This window comes from Pleurodeles waltl, chromosome 7, assembly GCF_031143425.1.
Source record: "Pleurodeles waltl isolate 20211129_DDA chromosome 7, aPleWal1.hap1.20221129, whole genome shotgun sequence".
Classification (NCBI taxonomy): Eukaryota; Metazoa; Chordata; class Amphibia; order Caudata; family Salamandridae; genus Pleurodeles; species Pleurodeles waltl.
Window position 1 is genome coordinate 983,015,647 of NC_090446.1, and position 15,933 is coordinate 983,031,579.

At 46.2% G+C, this 15,933-nt stretch overlaps 1 long non-coding RNA gene across 1 annotated transcript; it reads right to left on the minus strand.

Annotated features, from left to right (window-relative positions):
* Positions 1-12,163: 12,163 nt before the first annotated feature.
* LOC138247352 (uncharacterized) lies at positions 12,164-14,249 on the minus strand. The gene is made up of 2 exons (XR_011194462.1): positions 14,165-14,249; positions 12,164-12,587 (listed from the first exon to the last, which is right to left on the minus strand). It is a non-coding gene; the product is annotated as an uncharacterized lncRNA (long non-coding RNA).
* Positions 14,250-15,933: the final 1,684 nt, after the last annotated feature.

The window sequence follows — 15,933 nt, forward strand, 5'->3', positions numbered from 1 at the left end:
TTTGATTATTTTGGGTTTTGGGTTTACATTTGGGCCATGAGAGCTTGTGTAAGCTAACTAGCTCTCAAAATCGTCCCACTTGGAATGGTGACAGCTGCACTTTTTGGACTTTGGGTCACTGCCATGTAGAAAAATCCACAAGACCTAGACACATCTGAAAACTAAACATCTGGGTGAGTCCAGGGTGGTGTGCTTCACATGCACCCCGTATCATTTTCTTCCCCACAATACCCTGCAAACCTCCAACTTTGCTGGAAATCACACATTTTTCCCTCATTTCTGTGATGGAACCTTCCGGAATCTGCAGGAATCCACAAAATTCCTACCACCCAGCATTGTCTCATCTATACCGATAAAAATTCTGCTGCCCTTTTGGACCCGCTTTGGGTCCCCCCTCAATTTTGACATCTTTTTGTCTCTTCCCTGTCACAGTCACTTGGCCCACCTACAAAAGTGAGGTATCATTTTTACCGGGAGACTGAGGGGAACGTTGGATGGTAGGAAATTTGTCCCAGTGCGGTGATCTTACAGAGAAATGTGGGAAACGTGATTTGTTAGCTTTTGCTGATGATTCTGGCCAAGAAAACATTGGGGGATCCACGCAAGTCACACCTCCCTGGACTCCCTCGGGTGTCTAGTTTTCAGAAATGTCTGGGTTTGGTAGGTTTCCCTAGATGGCTGCTGAGCCCAGGACCAAAAGCGCAGGTGCCTCGCCTCCCCACAAAAAGGTAGTTTTGTATTTTATAATTTTGATGTGTCCAGATAGTGTTTTGGGCCTTTCCTTTCACAGACATTAGGCCTACCCACACAAGTGAGACTTGGGGTAACACAGAATAAAAGAACAAGTGTCATTGCCCCTTGTCTTTCTCTACATTTCTTCCTTCCAAATGTAAGACAGTGTGTAAAAAAGACGTCTATTTGAGAAATGCCCTGTAATTCACATGCTACTATATGCACCCCGGAATTCAGAGATGTGCAAATAACCACTGCTTCCCAACACCTTATCTTGTGCCCATTTTGGAAATACTAAGGTTTTCTTGATACCGATTTTTCACTCTTTATATTTCAGAAAATGAATTGCTGTATACCCGGCATAGGATGAAAACCTATTGCAAGGTGCAGCTCATTTATTGGCTCTGGGTACCTAGGGTTCTTGATGGACCTACAAACCCTATATATCCCCGCAACCAGAAGAGTCCAGCAGATGTAACAGTATATTGCTTTAAAAAAATCTGCCATTGTAGGAAAAAGTTACAGAGTAAAACGTGGAGGAAAATGGTTGGGTTTTTTTCACCTCAATTTCAATATTTTTTTATTTCAGCTGTTATTTTCTGTAGAAACCCTTGTAGGATCTACACAAACTACCTCTTGCTGAATTCAGAATTTTGTCTACTTGTCAGAAATGTTTGGCTTTCTGGGAGCCACTGTTGGTTTCACAACCATTTCTGTCAATAACTGTAAGGAGGCTCAAAGCACAAAAAATAGTAAAAATGGGGTATGTCCCAGTAAAATGCCAAAAATTGTGTTGAAAAATTAGGTTTTCTGATTCAAGTCTGTCCTGAAAGCTGGGAAGATGGTGATTTTAGCACAGCAAACCCTTTGTTGATGTCATTTTGAGGGGAAAAAAATTACAAGCCTTCTTCTGCAGCCCTTTTTTCCCATTTGTTTTTTTTTTAAAAACTAAATTTTCGCTGTATTTTGGCTAATTTCTTGGTCTCCTTCAGGGGAACCCACAAAGTCTGGGTACCTCTAGAATCCCTAGGATGTCGGAAAAAAAGGACACAAATTTGGAATGGGTAGCTTATGTGGTCAACAAGTTATAAGGGCCTAAGCGTGAACTGCCTGAAAAACATAAAAAAAAGGCCTGGCAATGGCGGGGATAAGGCCTGGCAGCAAAGGGATTAACTCTTCCCTATTTGTTATGTAGACTAAATGAATGTGAGAAAGAGGTAGAAGTCTGGTAGTATTTCAGTATGTTTGGTAACATGAGAACCCCACCCCCATTGAAGCTTACCCCAATGCCCGGATGGATGGTGTGGTCATTAGAATAGTCCTCAAAACAAGTATTGGCAAAGCCAATTGGTCTTGCGTAGGCAAGAGCTACCGGCTTTACCAATATGTATTACTCCATGCCACTCTCCTCTATGCCACTAACCTTTAGTCATGCTGAACAGCAGTGTGGCTGCTGGGCATAGAGAGTGGCACGGAGTGTCATAGAGTAGAGTGGCGAAGAATGGAGTGCTGTAGAGTGGAGTGGCAGAGAGTGTCATGCATTGGAATGACAGTGTGGAGTCATGTAGAATGGGGTGGCATAGAGAGAGTGAACTAGTGTAGAGTGCATTGGTGTAGAGTGTTGCAGAGTACAGTGTCATAGAGTGTAATGTCATTCATTGTATTTGCATTGAACTCTGCGGCGCACAATGCAGCGTATTAGGATGTAATTACATAGATTAGAGTGGTACATAGTAGAGTGCAGTGGTGCAGAGTAGAGTAGAGTGGCATAGAGTGAAGCTGTGTAGAGTGCAATGCATAGAGCAGAGTGGTGCAGAGTGACATAGAGTTGAGTGATGCAGGGGGAAGTGGTGCAGAGTAGAGTCAAGTTGCATAGAGTGCAGTGGCATTAAGAGGAGTGCAGAGTAGAGTAGCATATAGTGGTGCAGAGCCGAGTACAGTGGCATAGTGGCAAGGAGTGCAGTGGTGTAGAGTGCAGTAGCATAGGGTGAAGTAGTGCAGAGTAGAGTGGCGTAGAGTTCAGCAGCGGAGAGTCCAGTGTTGCAGAGTACTGTCAGAGTACAATGCTGTAGTTGAGTGGTGTAGAGAACAGTGTCATAGTGTACAGTGATGCTGAGTAGAGTGGAGTAGTGTGCAGTTGTGTAGAGTGCAGTTGTGTAGAGTGCATTGGCAGAGAGTGCAGTGGTTTAGAGTAGACCTGAAACACGCCTCCTGGGACCGGTTTCAGGGTATCACCCTTCATCAGCCAGGCTAGCTTGAATCCACTGGCACAGTGAGCAAGGGACCCACATCTGGGAGCAGGGTCAAGACTGATTTGCATATAGCTGGATCCAAACTGGGGTGAGGTGGCAGGCAAAATAACAGTGGATTAAACCCATATCTGTGACTGGGTGTGAGTGTTTGAAAATTTGAAACACTCCGTTTATCATTTTATTTTGTGATATTGCCTTGTGCGCCCTAAGTGGCTAGGGTATACCCAGACGTGGGTCCCTTGCTTACTGCACCACTGGATTCAAGGTAGCCTGGCTGATGAAGGGTGATACCCTGAAACCGGTCCCAGGATGCTTGAATCCTGTCCAGGGAGGACCTGGCTTGGCAATTCAGGCTAGACTGCTCCCATGGGAAGCAGGGTAAAGACTGAATTGCATATAGCTGTTTCCGAACTGGGGTGACGTGGCAGGCAAAATAACAATGGATTAAACCCATATCTGTGACTTGTCGGTGAGTGTTTGAAAAGTTTCAACACTCCGACCATAATTTTATTTTGGGATATTGCCATTTGCATAGACATACAGTTTTACTAATAAAACCATACAGTGCACAGACGAAAATGTGTGAAAATTGCATCACCTAGTATAATCATTTGTTTTGATCATAATAAAGTATTTGTTTTGAACACACTTAAAAAATACTAAAAAATGTGCTTCATCTGTGCTCCTAATTTTGATATATTCTGAATAATTTCACAGTTCATTTAAATGTGTGCAAGAAAAAACTCTTTCTTACCCCCAGTATTCAGCAAAATTTGTCACATAAATCCTCTCACTTTGAAGTCCAAAGAAAGAAAAGTAAGCAAGCACCCTGAGAAAGACAGTGCCTGATATTTGACCTCAGTCTTTGAATGCACAGCAAATGTGATGAGATGAGAACAAAATGTACAGGTCTGTTCACAGACAGGGAGCACCCAGAAGGATACTTTAAACACGGTTTTGGCAAGGGAAGATACAAATTCAAGCTGGACTGCCTAAAACAAATAAAGCCAGCAAATGCAAGAAAATGTGATTTACAAACTACTATGCCAATGGTCAGCAAAGGGCAGAATGTATTCCTAGGTCAGCTTTCTGAATGTCCCCAAGATGTCTTTAGCAAACCAAACAGCTGCGCTGTCTGGTAGGCTGTGACCTAAAGAAATCCCCTGTTGCTCCCCAGGCCGCCCAATCATCGGAGACCAGTGATCTGTAGCAGAGGGTCATGCTCAAAACATAAAAAAAACAGGATGAGTGAAAGACCTATGTGAAGAAACTGGTAAATGTTAAAAACTAAGGGGCAGCCAGAATGGAGGACGCATCCTAATGGTGCTCCTCGGCCCTCCTCCGCCGTCCAGATGAATCTTGCACCCTGGGTCCCCCTAGTTAGTACCTAATGGCTTCCTCATCGATTTGGGCAGACATCCTTTGGCTAGCTGTCAGTCACCCATTGGGTCACCAGAGAAGCAAGGTTGGCTGAGGCCTTACCTCTCACTCTAGAAGTAATATGCCGGTGGCCTGCGGATGATGCAGATGAGTCAGAGTTTGCATGTCTTTGAGGCCCCATGCACGGAAGTAATCTGAGGAGGCTACCTTGAGGTTGAGTGGCAACAGTTGCTGTGCTGGCCCGGTGGTGCCCAGCAGACATGATCCTGCCCCAGATCCAGTTTCGTGAGGCAGGGCTGAGGTAAAAGAAAGAGGGCCAAAGATCAGATCAGTGACCCAAGCGGCAAACAGAGGCCTCAAATAAGCCCTCCTGTTCTCCTCCTTCTCCCTGCTGTCCGAGGTGCCGGAATGCCGCCGTAAGAGAGCACAAGACATCAAAACCGGATGCACGCCCATCGCCTCAAGTTGCTCCCGGTAAGTGCTCCTGACTTCCATCCTGCAAGGACACTCATCGCTTGCACTGGGCTGGCCCACCCCTTGCCCTCGACCTCCACTCTCATCCAAATACCAGGGGTGCAGTGTCGACCTAGTGCTGGGAGGCCCCGAGTCCACAAAGGAGGGGGAGGCACCTCCCCCCATGGACCTGCCTGTATGCTAAGGGGCAGTGAGGGCCCACCTTAATGCCTTGAGGAGCCACCCCCCTGTGGTGGAGGAAGATTTGGGGGACCCCTCCCTGTGGCTGAAATCTGGCTTTGGCCATGGATTTACAGTGGAAGGCCCTTTCTTCCCGATCCAAACTCACACAGCATCAAAGTGTCCTACTTTGCCTGGCAGACTGCTCACATGTGGCAAATAACCCACTCTCTTAACTGTAGTGCTGTCACAACCTGTACTCGGCAGCAGAAGGGATCTGGGGTGTGTGTTAGCGCTAGAGGTTTGGGATTCATGAACTTCTGCTCTCCATCACTTGCCTGTTGCGCCCTACCCCGGCTGCTCATGCCACCCCCAGGACTCAAGGGGTAAGTGGGCTGAGGTAGAGGAGATTGTCACTCAAGATGCCCCTCCTCTGAGACCAGGGGTGAAACTCCCTCTCGTTCTCCTCATTTAGGCTGCTGGTGAGACACACTGTGCTCCAGCAACTTGCGACCATGAAATGGCCTGACCTGGATGCTTTCCTGCGACTCAGCGATAGGGAAAGATAAACTTCAAATGTCATGGTCTCATTCGAAAATGGACAATTTACCACACCAACCTCCAATACTGGCAAGATGCTCAGAGGTGGAGATCCCCCTTCCAAGCCTTCTGTTTCCCCAGATGCACACCAGTTCCTCTAGGCCATTCAGGTGTCATGGGATGCCCTTGAACCCATGTTGGGGAGGTCGGTGTTGACATGGCCCTGCTGTGCCAGGACCTCCGCAATGTGGTGGGGCAAGTGACAGAGGTAGAGAGTTGAGTATCCAGTCTTGAAGAGGACTCATCCAATCTGAAGACCAGGGCGACCACACTGTTTTTGACCATTCACACCCTGGAGCCGAGGGTCAAAGATACTGAAAACTGCTCCCGCCAGAGTAAGCTCTGACTGGTGGGCTTCCCCAAGGGAGCTGAGACACCACACCCAGAGACATTCGTGGAAAACTGGCTTCACTTTTGGATACCAGAGGGATCTCTTTCATCATGGTTTGTGGTGGATTGGGCATCTCGAACATTGGTGCAGCGTCCCCCTCCATGGTCCCCTCCCTGGCCACTTATCATCAAGATCTTGAACTTTTGAGATCATGAGGCCATCCTTCAGGAGGCCCACACGCATGTTATGCTCTACTTTCAATCATCTCTTATTATGATGTTCCCAGACTATATGAAATCAACCCAAGTACAATGCAAATCCTTTGATGCAGTAAAACAGAAACTTAGAGCGATGTCCATGTTGCTCTCCTCTGTACAACCTCAAGTTATCCACGATTCCTGATCCCACTCGAAAGGGGACCTGGGAGCAGACAACTGAAGAATGATACCTCTGAATATGCAGGCTTTCTGGCGACAATACTCTGGTGATCTCAGGTCCCTTGTGGCTGGCCATCACCCATTCCCAGCCCAGTAATCACCCTAAATACAAGGTTAGACCGCGGAAACGTGGACAATCCCCTGTTTCTTCTTAGACCGACCCTGTCAGGTCCCAGACAGAGACTGAGAACTCTTGTACCCCCTTATAACTCATGGATGCACTGGAGATTCATGAAGATGTTGCTTCCAATGATGAAGACCCTCCAGTGTCTCAAGTGTGATTCCCTACTGCTTTAAATATTACAGAGTGATAGCGCTAGACCCAGGGTGCCCAATCCATTATCAGACCCCTAAATCCAGATCCCACTTAGGAGAAGGTCCACCTTGAAAACCACGCCATGTTCTCTGTATTACTGAGCAATGTTGGGGTACAGATACTTCAGGGTAGAAGTGTGGGATGGGGGGTTATTGGGAAATGTTGACATGGGATATGTGTTTGTTATTTTGTTTTTTCTTTGTGCTGCTTGCTCCAGTGATGTTTGGTCTTCCCTATCACTCTACCTGTGGTGGAATGGCTTGGTAACCCCCATACACCCAGGCCATTTCAATTATGGAGTTTAATTTTATTTCATGGAACATAAATGGTTTTCTGGACCAAATAAAGCACACAGTAACCCTTAGGTTCCTTTGCCGTCATCACCCGGAGTGGCTCTTTTACAGGAGACCCATTACCTGGACACCCACTGTCCCTTCCTGTGTCGATGCGGCAACAACCAGGTGTATCACACTGACTTTGCCAGGGAATCCAGAGGGGCAGCAATCCTTTTTCATAAAAATTTCCCCCTGGTGGTCACCCATGTCTTCTATGATTCGCTAGGTAGATATGTGGAGGTGACTGAAACCCTGGAAGAGAAGCTGTATTACCTGTTACACATTTACACACCCCTCCAACTGCAGGGGCAGACCTTCTATGACCTAACACAACTCATTACAACCTTGCCTTATGGAGTGGTGCTCCTTGGGGGAGAATTTAACAGTGTCCCCAACCCAGTCTTGGATGTCTCAGGCCCTGTCTCACATAACCAATGGGCCCTCTCCAGATCTCTCAATGTTTGGGCAGACTCCCTTGGTCTCTGTGATGCCTTTGGGGATATGGAACTCATGAGAACAAGCATACGCACACCTTGGCCTCTACCAAAATTATGTCCCACATCAACTATATATTCCTCCCAGGTGGAGCCACTGGGATGCCCGGAGGCAGTTTAGACCACTCCTGCTGCTTTTTCAGCTTGGGACCCGAATGTACCACAAACGACCCATGAGGCATCTGAATGCCTGGTTCATTGTGGATGAGGGGCTGGTGAACCATTTTTCTGAGGAGCCCCGCTCCTTTCTTGAGAACAAGGAAATTATAGTTCAGGGAGCTGGTGACCTCTGGTTGGTGAGCAAGGCAACACTTCAAGGAATAGCAAAGGCATACCTCAAGCACATAGACAAAGAAAAGCACCACAACATAGTAGAGCTCAAAACTGGCATACTCAAATGTGAGACCATGTTGTGCTCCAAGCAACCAAAGCATTGACCGGACAACTGGAACTAGATGGGGCCGCTCTACCCCAACTGGTCTCTCAGGAGTCCCACCAATGCTGGTGGGCCACTTCCCACAAGCATATGAATATGTCGATAAAAGTAGCATGCTCCTTTATAGGTGTCAGGATATAGGTCTTTCTAAAGTAAGGGACCAACAGCTTGGCAGGATGTTGTATTTATTTCTTTATTAAAACTCTTCTGTATTTGTGAACAATTATGTGGTTTCTTGTAGTAAGTCCTCTCTTTTTTCCTTCTTTTCCCAATGACAGTTCCGCATGAAGAGGAATGCCATGCCGAGTACCTCAGAAAAAAGGAGATGAGAGTTGCAGGTAAGTCTTATTGTTGTGCCTATGTGGGTATCACCGTCACCATTCACCACGATGCTTGTGAAATTGTAGATTGTCCCTGTGGGTAGAATGTGCAATTGATAGGCTTCTCTAAGTCAGAGCCTAGTCTCTTACTACTGACATAGTGGTCTTGCCACATCCCCAGTGTTGGAGCAGAGAGAGGTGAGGAGTTAAAGAATTCAAACAAACTAAACTGAACAACAACAACAAAAAAACATTTGCACATAGACATACACACACACACTGGGTAGCAATTACATCTTAGTACGTCCAGGGGCCACTCGTTCTGTCCAAGCAGAAAACTTGGAACTCACCTGCTGAAGCCACGTTCCTCCTGGAATGTGGCTGGGTCCAGGGGCATCCTGCTGAGCTTCCTCTTGTTTCGCTTTGTCAGCGACAGCACTCGCTGGACTCTCCTGTGGCGTCTCAGCAAATACAAAGAGATCTTCAGTAGTTGGGGGCTCAGCTGTTATTCTTCCTTCCTCACTCCCAGCGTCTTCTTGCACGATTGGCTTCACCTCTGAGGACTATTGCCTTCCTCTCCAGGATCCTCCTTCCGCTCGCTTTCTTCTTGTTTAAAGAACCCTCAATCCTCTTCCTGCAGAGTAAAAGAGGTGTATTGTACACACCAGAGGGCAGAGGGCAAGAGCCCTCAATCCTCTTCCTGCAAAGTAAAAGAGGGCACAAGGCAGAGGGGAGGATATCGGTTGCATAAACAAACCACCGGATTCATGACAACTGGTTGGCAAATAAGAACGTTAATTCAAGTCTTGTCTCTGCCCTAGTGGACACGACAGGGTCCCTGGTCACCACCGCCAAAGAAATTGCAACCAAGTTCACTTGACCATTATAAACAACTATACACCCATCAGCCACTGCCTCCTCTTGAACTCACCCAACTTCTGCTTCCTGATGTACCCCTCTCCCGTCTGACAGAGGTCCAGCAAAGGGCCCTGGAGGAACCGATCACTGAAAATGAGATACATGTGGCAATCCAAGACTTGAAACCGGCTTCAGATAGTACTCTGCTCCCTCGTTCACCCTGATCAGTCTGGCTTCATGCCATGTTACAGCACTAGACACTGTATTTGGCGCTTATTTGCAGCTGTGGCTTATATCGGTGAGTTCAGGGAGGCAGAAGCCTTGTTGCTCAATGATTTTGAAAAAGCATTCAACACAGTTGACTGTGACTGTCTTAGAGAGGTGTTGCGCTGGATGAGGTTTGGTGCTCATTTTCAGGAGATGATTGCACTTCTATACTCCCAACCGATAACTCAAGTCATGGTCAATGGCATATTATCTTGAGTTTCCCAATCCAACGTGGTACCTGGCAGGGTTGTTCTCACTCCTCTTTGCCCTTGCGTCAAGCCCCTGGCATACATGATCCACTGCTATGCACATATATGGGGATGGCAATGGGATGGAGCATCCAAGGACGGGATCGCATTTTACACAGATGATGTCCTCCTTTTCATTGTTAACCCGCTGGTTTCAGACCAATGAGCCTTCCAGCTCCTTCGTCTCTTTGGGAAGGCCTTGGCCTCCAAATTAACAGAGGGGAAGTCACTACTCATTAGTTTACAAGGAGATTATGCTTCGAGTGACTGGCAGTCAGTCATGTCTGATTGCAGCCTCAGCTTTAAATACCAGGGTGTACACATTTAAACTCTGCCAGACCTCACCCACACCTTCAACCTTACCCCTCCTAAAGAGGACTGGAACCAGCTTGGCAGCATGGCAACATCTTGGGCAGATTTGCCCTGATTACGATGATGATACTGTCTCGTTTTCTCTAATCCTGTGAAAACCTCCTGCTACACATTCCTAATATGTGATTTAATGATGTAGCAACATTGCTTTGGTCCTTTCAATGAAGGAGCCATCCCCTGCATCACCCAGGCAAAATGTCGCCAGTGGGCATCCGACATAGGCATCGGAATGATGGATATCTGCCTGAATTACTGTGTGTCCCACCTATTAGTCATACATGATTGGCTGACAGGCTATGGGGATGATCTGTTGTATCAGCTAGAACTGTCCAGCCTTAGTCTTGAAGGGGTGATGCATCATTTATATGACCGACCAACTCCCCTTTACTCTCCTGGAGTTTACCAGAGTGGTCTTCTTGGTGTGGAGCTGAGGGATGTATTTCACTGGCTGGGATAGATGCCTGACTCAGCTGACTCCCCTTCGGAGAGGGTGTTGGCTGGAGCATGTGGCGTATCTGGGGGTTTTGTCTCTGGGACTCGATAGAGATTACTGTGTTGGGAGACATTTGGCTGGGATCTACCATGTATTCCTTCACCAACCTCGAGGCTCAGTGTACTCTCTCTTCCTCATTCAGTTCCACAGGTATTTACAGTTGCATCATGCCCTGGGACACTACAGTGCTTGTCCACAGGAATAACAAGAACTTAGGGGGTCATTATGACCCCGGCCGTCATGGTTAATATGGAGGAAAGTACTGCCAACAGGCTGGCGGTACTTTCCTCCATATTAAGACATTGGAGGTTTGGCTGAAGCCAAACTGCCAATGTACCACACCGACCGCCACGTCGGTAATGACTGCCAGGCTGGAGATTTCAATCTCCAGCCCGGCGGCCGTCACTTGCCTGCCTTTGGGATAATGACCCCGCCTACAGCCATGAGTTTCATGGCATCCTTACGCCATGAAAATCATGGCGGTAGGCACGGTCAGTGACAGGGAATCCCTTCCCTGTCACTGATAGGGGTCTTCCCCATCCCCTCCGCCTCCCGAGGTTCCCCCCCACTCCAGACCCCCTTCATACACGCCCCTTCCTGCACACACACACACACACACACACACATAATACACACACCCATTCCAACATTCATCCATGCATGCATACATCCATTCACACACACATTCACACACACTTACATACATACACGCACACATGCATTCACACAACTCAACATACACGCACTCACACCCCCAAACATGCATGCGCACACACACAAAACGCACCCGCATCTACGCACGCACAGACACACACACACACACACACCACCCCCCACCGCCCTACCCTGTCGGAGCACCAGACTTACCTGTAGTGAGGAAGGAGACGGGACAGGGCCCTGCTGCCAGCAGAAGCGTCCTGCCAGCAGAACACGTCAGGCCGTATTATTCTCATAATACGTCCAGCGGCAGTCTACTGGAGTGGCGCTGGTGGTGGCAGCAGCGCCACCTTACCACCATTCGCCGGCAGAGCCACAGCCGGATTTCCGCCCTTCTTCTGGCAGAAATCCGGCTGTGGTCATAATCCGGTGGACGGCTAGTAGCCCCAGTGATGGTCTTTTGGTGGCAGTCGCCGTGGTGGTAGGCGTTTTTTACTGCTGGGGTCATAATGACCCCCTTACTCTCCTTGAGGCAGGATTGTTGTCCGGGGGCTGGCTCATGGAAACATCTCCTAGCTGCACTGAGCCCTTGTATGTAACCCCCAAACATCCGCCCCCAGGACACTGGATCCACACCAATGAGAATGGGAGAGAAGTCTCAGGAAGATGTCAGTGGTAGAATGGCAAGTAACCTGCATCGCTCTTAGGGAATTAACGATATATGCATGACTCCCATGATCCAGCTACGTTACCTCCACTAAACCTACATGAATCCCCAGCAACTGGGACATGCAGACATCCTTTCAGAACCCAGATGTGCCTGCTGCCAGTCTCTGGCGGCAGATTGTTTTCACATGGTCTGGTAGTGTCTTAAGATGGGGAGCGGTAAAGGAATGGGAACGAGGTTATATTCAAGGTGTTTTTTCTGTTTCACTGCTATTATAATCAATATTATTTGTTTATAAAAAACATTAAAAACTAACAAAGGTGAGGCACACCAGGTCGCGTTTATGAACTTTATAAAAGGAGAGCCAATACAAATATGAGTTGTTGTGGGTTGAAGAGGCTTGTGGTAAGGGTGATTATGCTCGGTCATTGTTAACCGAGAAGAGTGTTGCAACCGGAAAGTTCCCATCCTTTCAACGGTTAGTGGTGTAATTTCCTTGTTCTCAATTGTCCAGTCTTCCGAAGTTTCCATTTTCTTTCCCCATCTGTCATGGACTACTCGTTGTCTATGTCTGTAGCCCACTGGAACTGCAGAGAGGTCTTGATTCTTGTAGGTTCTGCCTTGACCCAAGGTAGGGACGACCCTTACTGGTAGCCATGGTGCTGCCGACGAGGGAACACCAAAAGCAGTCCATGCCTTCCAGAAGGAGTCCCAGAGGGAAAAATCTCAAAAGGGAAAAAACCTCAAAACAGGAACTCCCTGAAACAAAAACAAAAGTAAAAAGGTAATTCTTAACAATAGGACAAAAAATAGTACTGAAAAAAGCTGGAACAGGCTAGGAAAAAATATAACTGGCGAAGAATAAGCAGGAGCGAAGATTACCACCAAAGGAAGTGTTGCAGTGCATGGAGAACAGGAATCACACACCTTATAGACCCAAAAAACAGAAAGTGACCAACAGGAAGTAAAAGGACACCATATTAGATTGTGAATACATCATAGAAACCTATAGAAAAAGACACCATGTTAAAAAAGGTTCCAAAGGCATGCAGGGATAAATGAGGCATGCTGGGAAGAAGAAAGAACATGGCAACTAGAAAAAAGCATAAATACAGGGAGAAAACGAAGAAAGAAGAAAAGAAGAAAGGAAACATGTAGGAGAGAATAGAAGGCAAGTGAGGGTGTGTGTGGAGGGAGGCAGGAACTAGTGAGGGTGCGCCGCGCCTGTCTCTTGTCGAGGCCCCATGGCCAATTTGGGGCCTCGAGTAAAATAGGGAATGGCAGGGGTGCGGCATGCCCTGCCACCGCAGATCACGGCCATGCCCTGAGCCGAATGCTCGGCTCGCTCTGCAGCCTGCAGTGCAACACCGTCTGGTGATTCAGAAATTCTCTCAAGGGGACACACATTTACCACTAAAGCACTTCCTTCTTTGCTATGGGGCTGAAATCCCAACAGATGCACCATGCGTAGCAAAGGCTCCATCACATCAAGCAGCAAGTCAGCAGAGTTCAAGCATTTAAACTCTCCATCACTCTATATGTTAGTGCAATCTCTTGTTTTAAAGCCATTTTTAAGTGCAGCAATTTTTTTTTTTTTTTTTTTTAACATGTTTGGAGAAATGTATATATTTTTCTTGGAGGGGAGGGGGTCTGTCAGCTTTCTCCCCACTTCATAGTTAGTTGCGGAGGGAGAAGATTAGTTTCAAGACATGGTGGCAGTGTACTGTGGCGTGCGGGCTAGTGAGCTGTCAAATGACTGGAAACAGAAGTCCTGCTCACCATAAAAAACGGGCTGATGCGCGGAAGTGCACCTGTTGCTAGTTCAAGACATGTTAGCGCAATCTGTTCTTTTGACACTCCGGATCCTCGCCAGCCTATCTTCAGGAAAATCCCACTTGATTAATCATATCCTGAGGAAGCGAATTGTAGTACTTGTGGAATTCTCAATATGCGTCGCATACCGAGAATTCCAATGTTTGGAATGCTCATGGTTTGCTCGAGGGTGGGTTCGAGTCAGTTACAGAGGAGATCGGTGGGAGAGATGGAGGTTGGCAAGGGAGCTTCTTTATTCTGGTGTCCCTTGTGATTAAACGAATATAGTCAGGAACTGAATATAGCCTACCTGTTTCATCAATCTTAACATTGGCGACGAGCGCCAGCCACATTCTCAACGGGAACACAAGTTATTGAAGCGACAAACCCGTGCAATTGCATTGGAAACTTTTCCTTGATTACAAGGTACGGAATGTTGCGAAGCAATTGAGGAGGGTGTGAACTAAAATAATTTTGAATACGCTAGGGGCTTCTGAATTTAAAAGTATTTAAATAAGACGTACCTGCATGCGCCCCAGCCTTCGTTGTACATGCGCAAGCCGAATCAAGCCGACCGCCTCTAGAAATATACGTCAAATAACGTGACGGCCATCTTAGGTCTAAAGAGTACACGGGCATCAAAAAGCAAGCCCCACCGCCTCTAAAAACATACATCAAATGATGTGGCGGCCATCTTAGGAGTGAAGAATAGTTGGTAGATGCATGTTATACAAATGCAAAGACTCAATGCATATTCATACTCGCATTATACAAAAGCAAAGATTCAAGGCATATTCAAACATAGTATATGTATGTTGGTGGCCATATTAGATGTGGAGAACTATATTGGAACAATCACCACTGACACTGACAATATTTGATGTTTAAAGGAGAACATATTTATTAAGATAATACTTAAGGAAACCATAGATAATATATATATGATACATTGAAGATTATTCCCTAGTTAAGAAAACCCACTTGGCAACAATACACAAGGAATAATACCATCCCCTCCTTTCCTCATTCAACCTGGCAACCCACCTATTCCATGGGAAGAATGGATAGATATATTTGAAAATTATTTGGTGGCACTAGATGGTCAGGATTTGAGGGCAGCAAGGAAAAAAGCCATCCTCCTCAGCACATTAGGCCAGGAAGGACAACATATATTTAAATACTTACCTCCAATTTGGTGTGATGACAGAAGAGTTGATACGTGACCAATTGTTGCAGGAAAAAGATGCAGGAGAAGTTATGGGCAGCAAAAAAGCCAACGTTAAAAGATGTCAACGAAATAGCAAAAATAGTGGAACAATCCGAGTACTACATGAAGGAAATGAAAAAAAGGATAAAACAAATAGTGACAAAATTGATATAAATTATATTGGCAAAGAGGGTAATGATTTATTAGTGAGCACTAAAGGTGTACGTACACCTAAAAATAGTAATAAAAGTGTGTACAACAATGCTAACAAACCTTTTAGTAAGATGTGTACCAGGTGTGGGAGCAAATTTCACAATATAGAGTATGTGCTTTGGGTAGAGAATGTATGAAGTGTGGGAAAAAGGGACATTTTGCATGCATGTGTAAGACCGGCACTAAATTTAGGGTGGGGGTCATCCATCAAGAATACATGGCATTGGAAGAAGAGGCAGGCAGGGTTCTGTTGGTAGACAACAATTCAGAAGGGAACAACAATGTAGTCAGGTCGCCTAGACCAACAGTGAACTTTACAGTGTGTGGGAGGAACATTCAATTAATGATAGATTCTGGATCATTATATACAATTATACTCCAGAACTTGTTTGTGAAAGAATGGCCTACGGTATGCCTTTTACCCAAAGATATCAATCCAGGTGGATATCAAGGTGAGAAAATAGATATAGTAGGGTACCTGTTGGAAAAAATTGAATTCGGAGGAAGACAAGTTGAGGGTAAGCTTTATGTAACCACCAATGGTCCACCAATTTTGGGATGACATCATCAATATGATTTACACATTAAGGTAGATTCAAGAGCACATAACAGGGTTATGGTATTGTAAGACATCACCCTGGATGAAATTTTAGAGGAAAATAAAGAAGTTTTTACTGACAAGTTAGGGGAGCTTAAAGGTTATGTACACAAAATCATTGTAAAGAAGGATGCAGTCCTGGTACAGCCTAAATTGAGGAGAGTGTCCATTAAGGCCAGGAAAGAGGAGAAAAAAATGATTTCATATATGGTACAGGAAGGTATTATCAAACGGATTGAAACCTTCAGTTGGGTTTCTCCGGTCGTTATTACAGA